This window comes from Tachypleus tridentatus, chromosome 10 (assembly GCF_004210375.1).
Source record: "Tachypleus tridentatus isolate NWPU-2018 chromosome 10, ASM421037v1, whole genome shotgun sequence".
NCBI classification, from domain to species: Eukaryota; Metazoa; Arthropoda; class Merostomata; order Xiphosura; family Limulidae; genus Tachypleus; species Tachypleus tridentatus.
The window spans coordinates 72,280,088-72,299,540 of NC_134834.1; the positions used below are offsets into that span (position 1 = coordinate 72,280,088).

Here is a 19,453-nt window from a genome sequence, read left to right on the forward strand (position 1 = left end):
TAATTAATATCACACTTCCAAGAATATAAAAAAAGTTAATCCATAAATAATTTTCATACTCAATTCTTTTACAGTAATAGTAGACAAAACATCACATGGACACTTCTATAATATATTCTTAAAATGAAACTAAGAAATCTGATTGCAAAAACAGATGCTGTTCAATAGGTGTTTTTCTTTTAGTTACATTATAAAATGTTTTACTTCAGTTGATATGGAGCAGATGTCCAATACACATTTCAAAACCTTGAAGTTGATTTCCAATACAAGTCAACAATATACCATGAACAACAAGTACAGTATCTATTTAATATACCAGTCTATGATTAAAGAGCTCAAGATTGATTTGTTACAGTTTTTCATATATATCATTAAAAAATCAATTCACTAACAGTCAACTTACTCTTTCTCACTGTCATTTATAACCATCTTTAAACTATGTAGTCAGAGGTTATGAGTAATGCTGGTAACTATATAGGATCACCACCATATTCTAACATTGGAAATAAAGATGAAATATGTTTTATGCTAAAATTCAAGTACAAAAAAATGATCTGTTACTTTGTTTTATAATTAGAATTTTTCTGTACAAGTGCCTTGTGAATTTTATAACTGAATCAAGATTATGAAAGCATGAATTTCTCTATGTTCACACAATATCAGAGAACATTATCATTGAATTGCCAGAACAAAAGGTAAATTACCTATATTAGGATGGTTCAATTTACGGCATATCCTTGCCTCTCGCTCCAATTTCTGAAAGTCTGAAAATACAAAAACAAAAATCAAAATATATTCTCATAATTATTTGTTACTTGCAATTTTGAGAAAAGTTACAAAAAAAAACGACACAAAAATTTACGCGAAAATCATTATATGAATGAGTGTTAGCAAAATTTAGTTTTCTAATTCAATATACTAGTTTTACTATTTGAAATACTACCCAGCTAGAGAAATAAAACCAGTTTACTATCAACTTGATTTATGTTTTTTTTTTAAACCAATTGACAAAGTGATGTAAAACCAAAAATACAAGGTGAATATCTTAATTAATTTTAAATCATATACAACTTGTCTTTACTGTTTCCAATGATTATTTACTGTTAATTTCTAATCCAATGCTGTATTAGATACAAAGTCATTAATTTTTTTATAATAACTTCTTTATAAAGTGGAATATAAGGCTCTTTAGTTTTGTTTTCTAGCATTGGTAAGGTGTTACGTGTCATTCAAGGTCAAAAATGGGCTCAAAGTTCTCATATAGCTATCTTCAAAATTCAAGAAAATGGCTAAGTTTCATTATAACTATACAGGGTTTTAAAATTTTCCAGAGACTAGGGTCAATGAATGGTATATTTGATACCCAGGTTTTCATACACAAATCTTCCCTACAAATACAAAAAGGTGAAACTGTGTATAGCCTACAGTCTGTGTCTTTGAAATTCTGCAATTATCAAAAATATCAGTAGTAGGTACCAAGCATTAACAATAAAACTCAGAGGCATAATAAATACATTATGTTTCTTCTAACAAAAGCAGACTCGTATTTTCAATAAATGATCACAACTTTACTCATTTATTAAAGAACAATATCTGCATCACGTTTAACAATCGAACCATCGCCATGGTAACAAAAATACCAAATGGTTACACAATATGAAATACTCTAAAAAGTATGCCAAATTTAAACAAAGTTCTGAAGTGATGAGTTGAAACTTGTATACATTCACTTTTCATTAAACATTACATGGATGTGTTTACTTCTACTGATTAATTTTCAAATGGATACAGTTAACAGAATATCATTTACTTAAACATTTTAATCTATTTTAGATTTATTATATATATAACTTTAAAAAGTTTCACTTGTGTGGTAACATTACAACATTGAAAACTTATCAAAATCTGCTTCTTATCAAATGAGTTTAAATGATGTTTTTTAGTTTCATATAAAAAAAGCACATTTTTAGATAAGAAATATAAAATCACTATACAAAAATATTTAACTACCAGTTAACAATGGTAACAAATTAAGAAGTTTCCACCCTACACTAAACTTCATATTAGAATAACAGTTTAAACTACTCACAAGAAGGTTAATCTGGCATTGATTTACAACTAATATTTTTTTTTGCATAAGTTACATTTAAATAATCTTATCTATTTCTTGTAAAATATACAAACCCTTCTAAGGAATGATATGAGTGCAACAATACATATTAAAACTCAAAGATTTCTTAACATATCTTCACAAAAACTGTTAAGATTTTGTTTAAATATAAATATCTTGTATACATAAAATTACATTATTTGAATTAAGTATTTATTGTAGCTATTTGCACTCAAACTCTAATAGCTCACATGCAAGGTTATTTTCACTTTAAGTTTACTTTTATTTGTCTTGTAGTTTTAATATTACATTTGAATAACCTGTAAAACCTCCTAAATGAATAAATAGTTTTTAAAGGTAAATGTTTATAATTTCATTTTCTACACTACAGTACTAACTGCAGATATTATCATCTAAAGTGCAATGAAAAGTTTAAAATTAAGAAACAGAAATATGTAAACACCTTATTACATATTTTAAAGGTTATATTTTGATTACATTTATAATTTTAGGTTTTTCCTTTTCAAAAATGGTTAATTTTTTTATGTTTTCTTTCTTTTCCTGTCTTTTACCTTATATTACTCATCTTGGCACAAGTCAACAGTGCCCTCAGAGCATAATTATAGTATCTTCAGCAGAGATGTCCAAGCCTTTGGCAAATTTATCTTGACCTCATGAAAGATCTTAAGCCTTAACAACCAACACAAAGTATGATGTGCCTTTAAAAGGTTAACCTTTAAGTTATGCATTTTAAAACCAAAACAGACAATTAACTAAGGTATAAAAGTAAAACCTAAATACAATTCACTCTCTCTCTAACAATAACACACTTAACTAAGAAAAAATACTGCCATCAGGAATCAAATACACAAAATAGCACAGGCAGTTGTATCTACCATGTAACAATTGCACACCAGTTTCAAAATAACTGTCATTGAATTATATTGTAAAATGACCTCTTTCTAATGACTATATACATGTATATCTAGCAACTATATGTATGCTATAAAACTCAAGCTAAAGTACAGAAAACAGATGTGGCACCCATCAGAGGCTCACAAAATTTATTACTTGTTTTCAATTCATTCTGCCAGAGAACTTTGAAACTTGTGTGACAACTGGTAAACATACTTAACTGTCTAGGTTTACACCTATAGGACTTCTGTTATCCTAGTCAAAATAGAAAGTATAAAAATAGATATTTTTTTTATAGCTCATGTGTCATGTGACCACAAAAACAAAGTATGAGTATTTTTTAAAAGTTTCATTTCAAATAAAGGAATTAAGACTTAGATAACTTTGTTTGAATTCATGCTAAAGTCTTGAATCCTCTCTGTTGGAATCCAAAGTTCTAACATCTCTCATGTCAATCACTATACATCATCACTTCAACAATATGGAAACACTACTATCATGTAACTTCCACTACTACCAAACTATCACTTCAATGTTTGGCAGAAAGCGATGCAGGCACTGGATGGAAGATAGTGATGAGAAAAAGAGTGAAGCGGGGTAAAAGGGTAATGCCTATCAGAAATATACAATTTTCCTATAGGAAAATTACTTCCAATATGGTAGTTTCCTTCCACTCACAAGAATCCCACAATGAATTGGTGGGATTAGGGTAAAGGAAGGTACAGTATTTTCCAGAAGTGTCCATACAATATCCCTTAATTGAAAGGAACAGATCCAGAGATGTGAAAAGTGGAATTGCAACATATCTAAGCCAGGTATCTCTCCTCATTGAATTGATAAGGTCAAGAGGACCAGGCACAACAGAAAAGAAGAGCACATCTGATGGTGTTATCTGTGCCAAACATCCAGTAAAAGTTAAAATTAAAGTAATATCAGTAAATTTAGTAAAAGTTCATAGAAGGAAATTAAGGTAAAACAAAACAAAGTTTAAAAAAACATAAATAGCATTAAAATCAATGTTTACATCTAGTCTACAACGTTATGAGAAAACTACAGTAATACAAGTTGTAAGGACTTTCTGAAGCATTATTGTAATTTTCATAACTCACCAGGAAGACTAACAGGTAAGTACAAAAACCACCATCAGTCACCTGAAGTTGGCCTTTCCAGTCCTAGTTCCAAGTTATTTGACATAATGGCCATTTTCAAAAAGTAATGTAACAAAAGTTTAAAAGACTTGAAGCAAAATTTTAGTTATAACTCGCCAGGATGACTAACGGGTAGTTCAAACAGCAGGGTTAGTTACCTAAGTTGGCCTTTCCAGTCCTGGTTTTGAGTTATTTGATGTTATGGCCATTTTCTAATTTCAAATCGAACTAGATGGACTGTGATTCTTAAAAGGGAACCACATTAAAAACAGTCTAATGTATAAATTAAAAAACTTAAATGGCACTAAAAAGATTAATGGCCTTTAAAAAACTAAAAACATTACCAAGGTGGACAGTGTCACCATCACCAATAACACTGTCTAATGTAATGGACAAACCTTGGGATAGAACATGTTTAAAATAATGCCATCATTGAGAGTCGTAATGATGGCATGAAAGTAAAATGTGGCTTATTGTGATCTAAGTGTTACACAAATTACATGCTGGTTCATCAGTTCCAGATAAAAGAAAACGATGAGGTCCAACCGATGTACTGCCAGACCGATGAAGGGCCAGTTTAAGTTCCACCAGTGTAAAGGGATTATTATAGTCATAGAGGTAATCAGCTCGAAAGGAAAGAGGTGATTGTTCTGCCCAAATCTTGATGGCTAAGAAGGTGGAAGAAGCAGCAGAAGTGCTATATACCAAACAAAAGCTTTCACCAAGAGTGTCGGCAAATGCTCTGGGTGTTAGTTACTTCCTGGCCATCAGAGAGCAAGATCGAGAGGGGGACACAGTGATATTGCTCACTGACTTTTCGAATCTTGTCACAAATTACTTTGGAATTGGTGGTAGAGGATATGTTGGTTGTGAACATAATTCAAGATTCTTTCTGGCTTTGACGTCTTACCCATCGAGCATGTGCGGGCCGTGGGAAAGCAATGCGATTTGAGTGTGTGAGATATCTACAGAAACTATCCCAGGCTTGTTTTGAGCCTTCCATGCCATATGGCAGGCAGGATTCCACCATGAACGAGGAAATAGTGGAAAACGCGGTAGAAGCTTTAGAAATACATTGAGTAGCTGCTTGTATAATACAGTCAGTTACTGCTGCCACACAGTCGATTATTGATGGTTTACAGACAATGGTAGGATCAAGTTCTGCGAGAGCAGTGAAAGAGGACCAGTTTGCCTGATCCAGCTTCCACCGCACGCACAAGTTGGGTGGCATCAACCACGCCAGTCTCTCTTAAAATTATAGGAAGGATCACTGCCTTGTGAATTATTGTAAACCTTACATTAAAAATGGTAAAATAATGAAGGGGAGCAAATTGAAAAATTAATAGCAGTAAAGGACTGACTAGGTGCATGAAAATAAGTGGAAGAACCAGTATTGAAAGAAAAGGTTATTATTAGAGTATACTCTCTACAGAGCAACCCTTCCTACCAAAATCACCTCTGCCCCAGAGTGGATGATGACAATTAAAGACCCCCTGGATTAAAAAGGGAGACAGCAACTGTTTAATGAGAGCATCAAGGTCTGATTGATCATACGTCACTCCAGGCAACAGGTAGAGAGAAAAAACAGTGATAGTAGGACAAAAGGATGGCTACAATCTCCAAGGGTATGTTGAGTGGCAAAGACAGGGTGGGTACATGCTGATCAACCAACAGTGCCACCCCTCCATCACACAGCCTGCCATTTCTGTACAAAGAAAACTGCCGAAATGTGACTGTATCAGCAGATTTTAGAAATTTTTCCTGTAAGGAAAGACACACAGGATGGTAGGAAGCAATCAGCACTTTGATGTCATCCAGATTAGAATGTAAACCTTGATAGTTCCATTGTATCAAGGTGGCCATTTTTATTTATGTGTAGGCAAACTGGGTGGAAAACCCTTGTGTTTATGACCACGTCTTTTCTACTTACTGTCCTTATTCGAGAGAGGTCTATCGACCTCCATGGATACTGCCCTGGGTCAACTGGGCAGGTCTTTGCTGTTGGAAGGGGATTCCAGTAACTTAGGATGTGAATGAATGATCGTTTTGCATCTTGGAGTGGGAGGAAAAGATGTATCCGAGGAAATGCCTGTACCTGAAACCAAAGGAAGTGGATCTTGGGATTTGTAAGAATGTATGTAAGGGACAGAGATGGGTGTTGAAGTTGATTCATCAACTTTTATAACCATGGAGGTCAGAAGACTTTTCATTTGTTTTGAGAACAATTCTTTTGGAGGCACAGAGAGATCTGTCTGCACTCCCACTGTAGTTGTGGAATGAAGTGCAGCAGCATACGTCTGAGATGAAGCTGTCGACAGCAACTTTCGAGCCTCAGGATAAGTAATGTTATGAAACATTTTCTCAAATGCTGCACCTCTTTTTCTTCCAACCATTTAGGGCAAGAACGAAAGTGGGATGGGTGAAAGCCATTGCAACTGATGCAATGAGGGTCTGTTTCAAACTCATAGGAATCATGGTCCTTGCCACCTCAATAAGCACATATCAAGGAACCATGACATGATATCTTTAAGTGACTGGATTGCTGACACTGAAAACATTGGAGAGGGTTTAGAATGAATGGCCGTACCCTGCAATTAAGATAACCTGCCTTGATGGTGGCAGGTGGACCTGGTGATGTAAATGTAAGAATGAAGACATTGGTTGGCATTGTAATTCTATCTTTGCAAGTGGAGATACGCCTCATTGCAGAAATTCCTTGGGTGGAGAAACTAGCGAGAATCTCTGACTCGGGGATGTTCTTCAAATCTCTCTCAACAATAACTCCTTGTGATGAATTAAAAGTAGCATGAGGTGTAACCTCAATAGGTATATCCTCAATTGCCTTTGAATGCAAGAGGAGGTCACTGTGTTGAGGTGCAGATGTTTCCACCAATGTCACCAAATCAAAGCTTCTTTACTGACTTTGGAGAGCCAGCAAGTCTCTCTAGTCCCTTCTGAATGAAAAGAGACGTTTGCTCTACAGGTTTGTTTGAAAAAGAATGTAGGAGAAGAAAATGAGGTACGACAGGTGTTACAGTTGTTGAAGATTGCTGTTTAGAATCTTCAAGATGTGGTTGCTTACCTATGGACTTTTTTTCACTATTTTTTTATTTGGGGATCCATAATAAAAAAAGGAAATTACAGTGCCCACTGACCCCACCCACCATGGAGCCCTATGAGGGGTCGCACTACAATGTCAAACAAGAACACTGCAGCAATGCCAGGGTTTCATGAGCACTATACCCAAACACTAGCATCAGTTACAATGTCCAAAACACCTGTTGAGAGCATCCAACATTGATACTTGGTTGACCCTCATGCAAGTGGACCAGCCAAATGACCCAGGGGGAGCCACTCCTTGACAGTGACTGAATAATTATTTAAAAATGCAGATCCACAGGAAGAAACATTGAAATATGTAATATCTCATACTCTTATACCATATAAAAATTATGAACATAAGGGGCCTAATCCAGATATACATTTTCTTTTTTCATTAATTTTTCTGAACAATCTGAGCACCATTTTCAATTATAAGTACTCTTGGTTTTTAGTAATTTAAACACAAAAATGATAATTTACTGTTGTTGTTTTAAAATTATTTATATGGCAATAAACATTAGTGTTCAGATCTAAAAGACCTAAAGGTAAATAATTATGCTATGTAACACAAATTTTGTTCCTGGATAGTATGTGTTATTTCTTAATTGCTTATATTGTAAAAGTACAGAAAATGGCCATTATTCCCTCCAAACTTTGCTTCTGTGACCTGTATAATGAAATTTAGAAATTAACCTATTTTCTATGTAAAAACAGGCAACTTTGTACATTTTAATTTACATAAAGTCTCAATTAAACAACATATGAATTAAGATTTACATCTATTTATACTAACGTTATACAAAAATGTTTAGAAATGAGTAGTTTTTTTCGAGATTTGCAATTGTAAGGTAAATCACTTTCACATATCAGCCCCCAAATATAGTCTCCCATCATGTTTTCGTTATACACTCCTTGTTAGCAGCAATCAAAAGCCCAATATATCTTGGTGAAAGCTCTCACCTTGCTCCTCTGAGTATGCTTCCATGTTCTTGAATTTATCAAGATGAGTGTCAAAGATATGGACTTTCAGAGACATCTTGCAGTCCATTTTGCTGTAGTTCTTCACCAGAGCCTCAACCAGTTCCACATAATTTTCAGCCTTGCGATTGCCCATGAAGCCCCGAACCACTGCAACAAAGCTGCCAAGCTTTTTTTTTTCCTTCCTAAAGTGCTTCTTGGAGAATTCTGTACACTCCAGGATCTTCTTTATTTGTGGTCCAATGAAGACACCAGCTTTGGCTTTTGCCTCAGACAGCTCAGGGAAGAAGTCTCAAATGTACTTGAAAGTTGCAGGCTCCTTACCAAGAGCTGTGACAAATTGTTTTATACGACCCAATTTTATGTGCAATGGTGGGAACAACACCTTCTGGTGGTCCATTAGTGGCTCACACTTGACATTTTGCCTCCCCAGAAAGAACTTGGTCCGTTGTGGCCAGTGCTTCCAGTTTTAGTGTGCTGTGGTGTCCCTGCTGTCCCAAAGGGAAAGATAACAGGAAAACTTGGTAAAGCCTCCTTGGAAACCCATCAGGAATGTCACCATTTTGAAGGCTCCAATAACCTTCCAGCCATACTCATCATACTTCAAGGCTTCTAGAAAGGTCTTGATGCTGTTCTATTCCTCTTTGTGGTACACCAAATTTTAAAAATCTAAACTTTGTGTAATATAAAATCTTACTATTCAAGCAAGCAAAAATTGTTGATCTTACCTTCTAGAGTTTTTTTGCAGTGCTCGCAAGTAAAATAAGGTGCCCAGAGTTTGTCTTGATCTCCAACAGGCATGCTGAAATGTGCTTTGTAGGCTTCACGCATTTTAGCAGATGCTGTGACAGAGTACTTTTTTTCTCTTGTCTTAAAAAATTGGCCACATACATAGCAGAATACATCTGGAAAATGCTTGCAGCTTCTTGATGCCATCTCTGATAAAATCAGATAGATCTATGTATTCACTTAGGCAGCTAGAACTGAACTGAAGTGGTGAGCCCCTATATATATATTACTATGGAAAGTTCTTGAAAATTCTCGTAAGTTCCATAACATTCTAGAAAGTTCAAGAAAATTCTCTATCAGTTACTCAGCACTAAATCTATCTGGAATATTTTGAGAAATGGATAAATTTGAATATTTCATTAGCCAGGTCCCCAAAGCAAAGTTTGAAGAGAAAAATAGGTCTTTCTCATTTACTTTAGGTCTGAGCAATTGGGAAATAACACTTTCTGCCCAGAAACAAGAAAAAGTAAAAACTTTTGTTGTATAGTGTTACAGGTATATTCCTCATAAAATTCTGAAAATTAAAATACAGTATTTATAAGTATTAGTACACAAAATTACACTAAAATGAGAATGAAACATTGTAGTTTGTTAGATTACCTTCACACTCATTTTATAAATGACATTACACTTGTTTAATTATAATATAACTGGTTCATCCAAAACTATTTTCCCACAAGTCAGCAGATATTTTGAAAAAGTAACCCTCATCAATAGAAGACTAGCCTTTTTAAATAGTTGACATTCTATGTAAAATAATGTGTAGCTAAATTGAAATAATACTTTCTGTGAAGCAATAGAATCAAGCATAAACAGAACAGTTTAATATAGTTTAGACTAAATTAGTTCTGAGCACATTTCAATACCATTATTTGTATTTTGTTATATAAAAACAGACAGGGTGCAAGGTTAAAAAACTTGCTCCTTGCTGATAACTTCTTTGTATTAATAATTTTTGCTGCATATTAAACAGTTGACATTCTTTATAAAATAATGTGTAGCTAAATTGAAAAAATACTTTCTATGAAGCTATAGAATCAAGCATAAACAGAATAGTTTAATATAGTTTAGATTAAATTAGTTCTGAGCACATTTCAATACCATTATTTATATTTTGTTATATAAAAACAGATAGGGTGCAAGGTTAAAAAAACTTACCCCTTGCTGAAAGCTTCTTTGTATTAATAATTTTTGCTGCATATTCTAGACCAGTAGCCTTCTGGACACATCTTCTTACTATGGAGAATGCACCCCTGTGAAATATAATTTAAGCATATTCCCATATAAAGTTGGAGCTAATTGACAATGTACATGGTTCAATTCAAAATAAATAAGCACGTCTATTGGAAAATTGTAACTTTGGGAAAAAATTCCTCAAAACAGTTTTATTACAAGAGATGTACCACATTTTTATAGCAAATTTTTGGCTGTTTTAGTATTATATTTATTTATTGCATGAACATAGAAGTTTATTACATAAATAAAATTTACATTTGATAACAATATATTGCTTACAGATGACTGAAGTGTGTGTAATTTACATTTTGTAGTCATTGAATAAATTTGTTACTTGTTTTGTTTTCACCTTATATATACAAGTGATTTTTAATATATCAAATATATGTTCCTTACAGCTATACTTATCTACTCTTATACACCAGGATGAGTCTTTAGTAAATTTTATCAAACAAGAAACCAATGTTTCACCAATAATAACAATTATAAATTATGGGACTCCAAAAGCACTCTTTCATCAAGAATACACCAACTGCCAATCTTCAACAAAACAAAAACGAATAATTAAACCAAGTGCTTTTCATCAAAGTATTCATCTCATGAAACTCCTGAAAGTTAAAACATTTACCAAATGCTCTAGAGGGCAAATTTTTCAAATTTATCACCATAACGAATAAATAAAACTGTCTTAACAAGACCTATACAAATCTTACTTTTATTACTTTTATTGTACTTCCTTCAGAATTCAAAATCTAAAAGAAAAACAAAACAAATATTAACTGTATCAACTTTTTTAATAAGTGAACACACTTCAATTATATCACCTTCTCTTTTCACACACACACACACACACAAAAACAATTATGATATTTCAACTTATCTTCACACAACAACCCATCCATCCTGGAAAATTTCCCTGTAGCTTCCTCTCTGACCCTATCCAATGACTATTTCCACAAGAAGAACCATTTCTGAAGTTTATGAGTTATAAATCAGTATCCTTCACCCCAAATATATTTATGCTAGGATAACACAGGCATATAACTTATCATAATTACATGCTATGTCTGTGTATTTGTCCAACTAGTCAACTAGTCTAAGTCTCTCTCTGTAAATTCAGATCATCTTCAATGTGGTAAGTCAAATTTAAGATGTTTATATCATCAGAAAACTTAACCATATTTCCCACCTATACTTCTATCAAAATTATAATTCAACATCATAATTAGTTCACAAGGAGGCAGTTGCTGTTCTAGCAACTGTTGATATAAGTAACAACTTGATCACTATGTCTAATATCCTAGTTGGTCTGATGAGCTCTGGTATTGGGGTAAAGGATATCTACTGGATAGAGCAGGCACAGCATGGTTGACACATCATATTTTTCTTTAGTTTCACTTAAAAGGTTTTATAAAAAAAACCAATAAATTATAACAGTACCAACACAGATCACTTAGGCACACTTCACACAATATCAATCCACATGGATTAGACTGAACACCATTGATAACTTTCTTCTATTCAGCCGACATTTCCTCTTACCAACTGCCCTTCTACTCTAACTGGATTTAGTGAAAGGAATCTCCCTCGTATCTAACTAATTTTTAATGTTAGAGTTATTACGTAGTACCTGGATAAAGGAAAATGTAAGAACTTGAACTATCACCCAACTATCAAGCATAAAACTGACTTCGAGTTCATCCAGTTCAATTATTGTTGATAACATTACTGAGTACTTGGAATACTACGAAATATAAATAAATTTAGTTATATATGTAATACAAACGCTGTAGTAACTTTCATATTAATACTACTAATAAGTAATATTAATAATAATTGTTATTACCAATCCTAATACAAGACAGTATCACCGTTTAAGACAACTCGGGAGTAACAGGAGTCACACTCACACAGTCGCAATGAGTAACAAGTTAAAATCTATACTTTTATTTATTTCATATGTGGTAAAACACAGAGTTAAATCCATCACAAAATAATTAATTAGCAAGTATTTCATAATTATTATACACATTTCAGTAAAAAAATTCGAACTTACTTTCCTAGCTCTTCTTTAATGTCATAATTATCGCTAAATCTCCTATAACCTATCGTAAGCGCCATTTGTTTGAAGTTTAACAATCCTACCAAATATAAGTACTGAAGTACACTCTCACGTACGCTATGTCCTACTCAGTTGTTATTTACGCTTACACTTTTGATAGAATCTTTCAACGACCTCTATTATAGATCATTGTTACCTCCCTGTCCCATCCAAAAAATGTACACTAAAAAACGAATTTGAAAATATTGTTAGGTAATCCTTGGATTATTTTAAATGTTTTAAAATTTTTGAAAATTTTCTTTTTGCGACTTAAATAACAAAATATTCCCGACAAAAGTGTATTTTAAAAATACTCACAAAATAATTTTAAATTTATATATATATGCGTTTTTTCTTAAAAATACAAAGACTAACAATATACATATATTTAATAGAATTGAGTTGCCTTATTCCTTTACATTTTCCTACCTGCTTTATTTATATACAAACTGTTAAGTGTTTTTTTTTAAACTTAGTTTTGATGTTATAATGGCGTCATCGTACAGTCTAGAAAGTCGTTAAGGTTACCTTATTCTAGATGCTTTCTACCTTTCTTATGCACAGTTTGGACTTGGCATGGCTTGGTGGTTAGGTCGCTGAATTCGCAATCTGCAGAGCGGTTGGGTTCGAATTCCTGTAACTGAACGTGCCCGTACATTCAGCCGTGGGAACGTTATAACGTTATAATAAATCCCATTATTCAGATGTTAAGGAGGAGTATAAGAGCTGGCGGTGGGTGGTTTAATTAATTACCTTCATTCTAGTCTATTACTTCTAAATTAAGGATGGTTAACACAGATAGCTCTCAAGTAGCTTTGTGCAAAATTAAAAAACAACAACAACAAAAACAGATATTCTTCAGCGAGTCTTACCTGGTCTACACATGGTTAAAGTGTCATTGTAAAATTTCAAAATATATATATATATTTTTTTTTTTTTACGGTTTATGCTGCACTTAAATGTTCCACTGTGTACACATTATTCTTATGCATTTTCATGTCCATCAATTAATTACATGCAGTTTGCAATTATCCTATCTTGATAATTATCCTGTCTTTATAAATCAAATAAAGAAAATTAAGACGTTTTTGTTCAGGCAATCACGACGAAAAATAAACCTGACAATGCTATTAAAGGTAAATTTAAAAGCTTGACATTTATACCCAAGACCTTAACTGATTTGTTATATTACTACATATAGCTCCAGGCAATGCAAGATTGCATTCTATGTTTAGTGTTAACATAATTTTAAGCAACCTAGAGTTCGTTTTCCCTCAGTGGACACAGCAATTAATCCTTGTGGCTTTACCATACAAAAAAACATAAACACAAAGTCTTTAGCTCAACCATTTTCCGACATCATCTGCATTCCACTTGGTTTAGGTACACATTAATCTGTTTACTATATTATTTATGAGTACATCTTCATGTGGATTAACAATAAGTTCATAGAGGTTCTTTTCCACTCGTTTGACCCTGATCAGAGAGCCTATTATACAGCTTGACACAAAAGCAAACAAACCAAAGAAATTTGTAATTATTAAGTATGTTTATATGACGAATATGGTGTGATTGAATACTATTCATTCACACTTTTCTCTTACTCTTAAATTTATAATAAACTAAATTAAAAATATATTGTTAAAAATGTAATATGTCTAACACAATTATGCTTCGCCTGTTTGTAAAAGGCGTTCACAGCAGAGTAATTGTTCTTGCAAGAAAGGCGTATACAAGTAATTTTCCAACCAGTATTATGTTTGTTATATCTCACCTAGTCTGAAGAGCTCTGGATTAAGGGAAATGCGTCGTTGATAATGGTTTGTTGTTGTTGTTTTGTTTTTTTTTGTTACGCGCAACATTACACAATGAGCTATCTGTGCTTTCTTCACCACCGGAATCGAAACCCATTTGTACTAGTATAAGTCCGCAGATATACCTCTGTGTCACTGGAGGATCGTCGGTAATGGATATGACGAATCTAATGTTAAACAATAATAGTACTAACATGGTATCTCATAACAAGTGAATTAATCACAATTTATAATTACTAAAAATAAGATGTTTTCGCTATATTCGGCTTTTGTCGTTGTTAGAAAACTGGATATTGACCATGGATTACGCTTTATCAATGTACCTTCACTTAAATTACTTCTTAAATGCCTCATTATCTAATTCTTACGCTCTCTACTTGTGAATTTAGTTTACTTTTTTTATTAATTTCAACAATTATGTTTGTTTGTTTTTGAATTTCGCACAAAGCTACTCGAGGGCTATCTGTGCTAGCCGTCCCTAATTTAGCAGTGTAAGACTAGAGGGAAGGCAGCTAGTCATCACTACCCAACCATAGCCAACTCTTGGGCTACTCTTTTACCAACGAATAGTGGGATTGACCGTGACATTATAACGCCCCCACGGCTGAAAGGGCGAGCATGTTTAGCGCGACGGGGATGCGAACCCGCGATCCTCAGATTACGAGTCGCACGCCTTAATTTCAACAAAAGTTGTTTTTGGCCCTTTTCATTTGCTCATTGTTACATATGTAATACTCAAACATAAATAAAAAATAAGTGCTGTTATCTTGTATCAATATTTACAACATAACTAGGCTCATATAAATTTTTATTTTTTCCACATTGTATTAAAATCGCTTCTGTTTCTCATAAGCTGCAAAACTATATCTTTTTTTTTTATTATGCTCTATTAAATATTCCCACAATAAATTATTTTTCCTTTGCGAGCTTGAAGACACACTTTTAGCTAGTAACTTACAAACATGGAAGTTTTGTTTATAAGCATTCATTTTTCCCTACAGTATTATTTTAATGTATGTTGTTCCTTATATGTATTAAAAGATGTTATTAATTTATTGAATTTCGCAAAGAACTAAAATAGATAACTTCTTTTATATGTTCTCTATTCTTATTTATTTGTTTATGCATTTTTGAAATGAATTTTATTTGAAGATTGACTGCTTTGTAACTTTTATACTTTTGTTTGTTTTGTTATTAAGCACAAAGCTACGCAAAAGACTATCTCTAATCTGATCATCACGGGGATCAAAACCCGGTTTCCAATAGTGTAAGTCCGCAGACATATCACTGTGGCACTGGGGGGCAAGTTGCACAAATGTCTCGGTTTTACGTAATTGTGCAGGTAATACATTTAGACATTATAAAAAAAAATGAAATTTTGAAAACCTTGTTATAAAATTAAAAATTAGTAACATTAAATTAAAATTAAGTTATACTATAAACATTAATAATTTCTATGTATATGCTCTCACTAAATTATTAATTGATTAAGATTATGTTTATATATGTTTTAATTCTTGTGCAGTTTTGTTGTTGTTGTTATTGCTATCACTAAATACATCCGTTAAGGATTTTTTTCCTGTTGACCTAAGAGTAGGTGTAACATACTTATACAAGTATTGGTCCCTTTGTACTGATATTGTTTTCTGTTCTTCTGGGGAATAAATCTAAGAGTTCAATGACCTCCCTCTATTATGATCTACAAATCAAAACCTATTGGGTAGTTTCATTAATATTAATATTCTGACTTATAATTAGTAGAAGACAAATTTACCTTAAAACCAATAAAACAAATTGTGTTATCCAACATAGCTTAACTATACTTATCATGCCAGACACTGTATAGGTTTAATCATCAATTGTATATGAGTTGATATACTATATTAGTAAATAACGGATAACGGCTTGAAACGCTAAACAAAAAACATTTATCAAAACGCCTGTTTTTGCTCTTTGATTAAAAATTCACTGTTTTCTAATGATAATAAACAGTAGCTCTCTCAGACTGGCACGAATGTTTTAAATCTTGAAACAGATTTTCTCGTGGCAAAAAGTGTAATATAGGTCGATTATTTTGTATTACACTGTTTTTGAAACCTCAAAATGACGTTACAGTTCACACCATCATGTCCAGTCATGCTCTGTCTAACAACAGTGATTTTGACCACACTTCTACAGGCATAGTTTTCATTACAAATGGGCCAGTATTAAAATCATCAAGTCCAAATCACGTCTTTCTTCCCTGCTTGCTTTTCATATTCAGTCTATTTACGAGGATGACGATTTTCAGTGCGCGTTCTAAAACTTCAATTGCAAAGTGTTTCATAGCCACCACGTTGGTAATTTGACTGGCATGTCCCGATACGGAATAGCACGAATAACTGTTTAATTATTCAGCTGATTGAGGTATGCAACAGTTGAACAGAGATATATCGTAGAAGTACTCTGCGCAAACATGACTTTTTGCTTTTCCAAACAAACGTCCATGTTGACTATTTTTGGTACTATTGCCTGGAACATTTGGACAGCTTGTGCGAATTACATTTGTATTCTTGGATCCTCATTTGTTAGAAGTCGCTGCACTTTGTTTTCGCTGGGTGAAGTAGAACTTGTTCCAACCCTATTTCTGAATTTTATTGTTTTCCAAATTGATCCATTTTTTTCCAGTGCTGTTAAGTGCAAGAGGTAATCCCATCTTGGAAATTATAAATTCTGGATCAAATATTTTGCGTTGGCAGGCTGCTACATACTTTTCGTAAAAGTGATCGGTTTTCGGTAGTATGACACTACATAAATAATGCCAAAAAGTGTTAAAATGTAGTTATAATTCATTTCGTTCCATGGCAACTTTATAACTATTATGTTTGTAGTGTGACTTACTGATTCACACAACCAAAATTGTGTTGACACAAATTACTCAACCATCTGTATAATGAAGATTTTGGCACTTTTTAAATTTTCGACAGGTATAATTAGACCAAGTACACTGGAAGTCATATATCAACACAGGCTGAGCTATTGTTCTGTGAACTATTAGTTAGAACTTGCCACATTACTAAATAAGATATATTTATACGTATTTCGTTATTGTAATTTGCAGTATTATATTTATGTACTTTAATGTGCATTTTATTTACTTATAATATTAGCTTGATTAATATTTAACATTCAGTTTCTTAAATACTAATAACTACCATGATGTGCATGGTACTTGAATCTTTACATGTAACAATTCTGCTTTTGTGCTTGGTCATATTGCTAAGCAGGCATGATATCGACAGTTATTTCTGAATTAAGGACCGGAAATACCACAAGCAGCGATGGTACTCAACTGATGACGACCAAGGGCAGAGTGGTCATTTTAGCTTCATAATTTACCTGTTACTAATAATTAAGACTATTTATTATTCTTTATAACTACTGTTACTATTGTATAATTTTTAGCTGTTCGTCTAATGGAAGCTGTGACATATGTGTATTTCTTGTATCTTCATATTTTAACTTGGGTTAGTGAGCAATGTCTATGTATTGTGGCTCGTATATAGTGATTATTTTATTCTATCAGCAGAAATGTCAAGTTTGTTGGTGGCATTTTTTTAAATACATATATATATATATGTATATATATTTTTATTATTATTACTTTTTTATTATTATTTAAAATTTGTATATATTTTTTTCTCTTTTATTTATTTTTATATTTAAACTATAAGTTAACTGAGGAGAGATATTTAGGACGAGCTTCATCATGTATAAGGTACTGTCTTGTTCGCATAGTAATTCGTTTTTCATCCAATTCTTATTAAAGTACATTATTGTAATATGTAGGAGTCTATCTGGTATGGTTGGTATGTTCAAGTATTTGTGAATGAACTGAGATGATATAGTTCTTGTAACTCTGTACGCAGTTGTGAGGAGTGTGTTTTGGATTGTTTGTAGCTTGGTTTTAATTATTTTATCGCTTACAGTTATCCATGCTGGAGCTGCATAATCTATTACAGGTCTAATATATGTTTTATAGATTTTTAGTATGTTATCTGTAGATGCTCCACTGTTTTTACCAGTTAGACTCCTATCATAGTTAGTTCTTCGCCAGACTTTATTTTTAATTTCGTTCACATGATTGATCCAAGTTAGTTTTGAATCATAAGTCAGACCTAAAAATTTTGCCGATGGGGCAATCTGGAGTAGTGTGCCATTCATATATAATTCTGGCTGTTGTTTTTTGTGTTTTGTCAATTTCGTAAAGACTACGAGTTGTGTTTTTGCTGTGTTTATTTTTATTCTATATTTTTGACAGTATTAACTTATTCTATTTAGTTGTGGTTGCATGTTAGTGGCTGCTATCGTGGGTGTTGCGGCACTTTTCCAGACTGCCACTGAAGGAACCGAAACATGGATTCTCTTCACAGTTAGCAGATGAACTCAGGGAGAGGGACACCAGCTTGTGGAGTAAAGTATTCAGAAAATGTTCCCTCAACATTTACTCTACACTTTCTGTTTTCCAAAAAGTTAGATAACCAGCGAATAATTCCACGCGGTAGTTCCATTTCATTCATTCGGAACCTTAGATCATCGTGCCATACAGTGTCGAATGCTTTCTTGATATCAAGGAAGCAAGCAACAATACATTCTTTTTTATTGAAGCTATCTATTATGGTTTCGGTTAATCTGATTAGGTGGTCTGTCGTTTGTCTAAATTTCCTGATTCCATTTTGTTCTTTTGATAATTTTGATGCTATCTTCAAGAACGTAAAGAGTCTATTACTGATTATTCTTTCGAGAATTTTGCCTACACAGCTGGTCAAGCTGATTGGTCGGTAGCTATTAGGTTTATTTGCTGGCTTTCCTTCCTTATGGAACATTAATATATTTGCAAGCTTACAAGAAATTGGGATGTATCCTGAGATAAGTTAAAAAGTGAATTTATGTGGTCAAACAATTTCGGAGTGCCCTTTTTTAGAAGGATAGCTTGTATTTCATCTTCACCTGGTGCTTTGTTTTTTGTGTTTTTTATTGCTTCGAGTAGTTCTTGAAGGGGTATTTCATTTGTTAGTAACGTGCTTGTATAATCTGTGTTGGAACTTGTATTTGTACCAGTTATGTTTATTGGAAAAATTTGTTCAAATTGATGTTTATTGTTTAATATGTGATTAGTGACTTTATTGTAGAAATATGTATCCATATCTGGATCAGTGTGAAACATAAAGATATTTTTACTGTCTGTGTTTGAATTTTGCGCAAAGCTACATGAGCGCTA

The 19,453-nt window shown here is 33.0% G+C and overlaps 1 pseudogene across 1 annotated transcript; it reads right to left on the bottom strand.

The window, feature by feature from the left end:
• Positions 1-672: 672 nt before the first annotated feature.
• LOC143228378 (calcium/calmodulin-dependent protein kinase type II alpha chain pseudogene) lies at positions 673-12,491 on the bottom strand (annotated as a pseudogene). The gene is made up of 3 exons (XR_013015324.1): positions 12,335-12,491; positions 10,201-10,295; positions 673-764 (listed from the first exon to the last, which is right to left on the bottom strand). The product of XR_013015324.1 is annotated as a calcium/calmodulin-dependent protein kinase type II alpha chain pseudogene (transcript).
• Between the last annotated feature and the right edge of the window lie 6,962 nt (positions 12,492-19,453).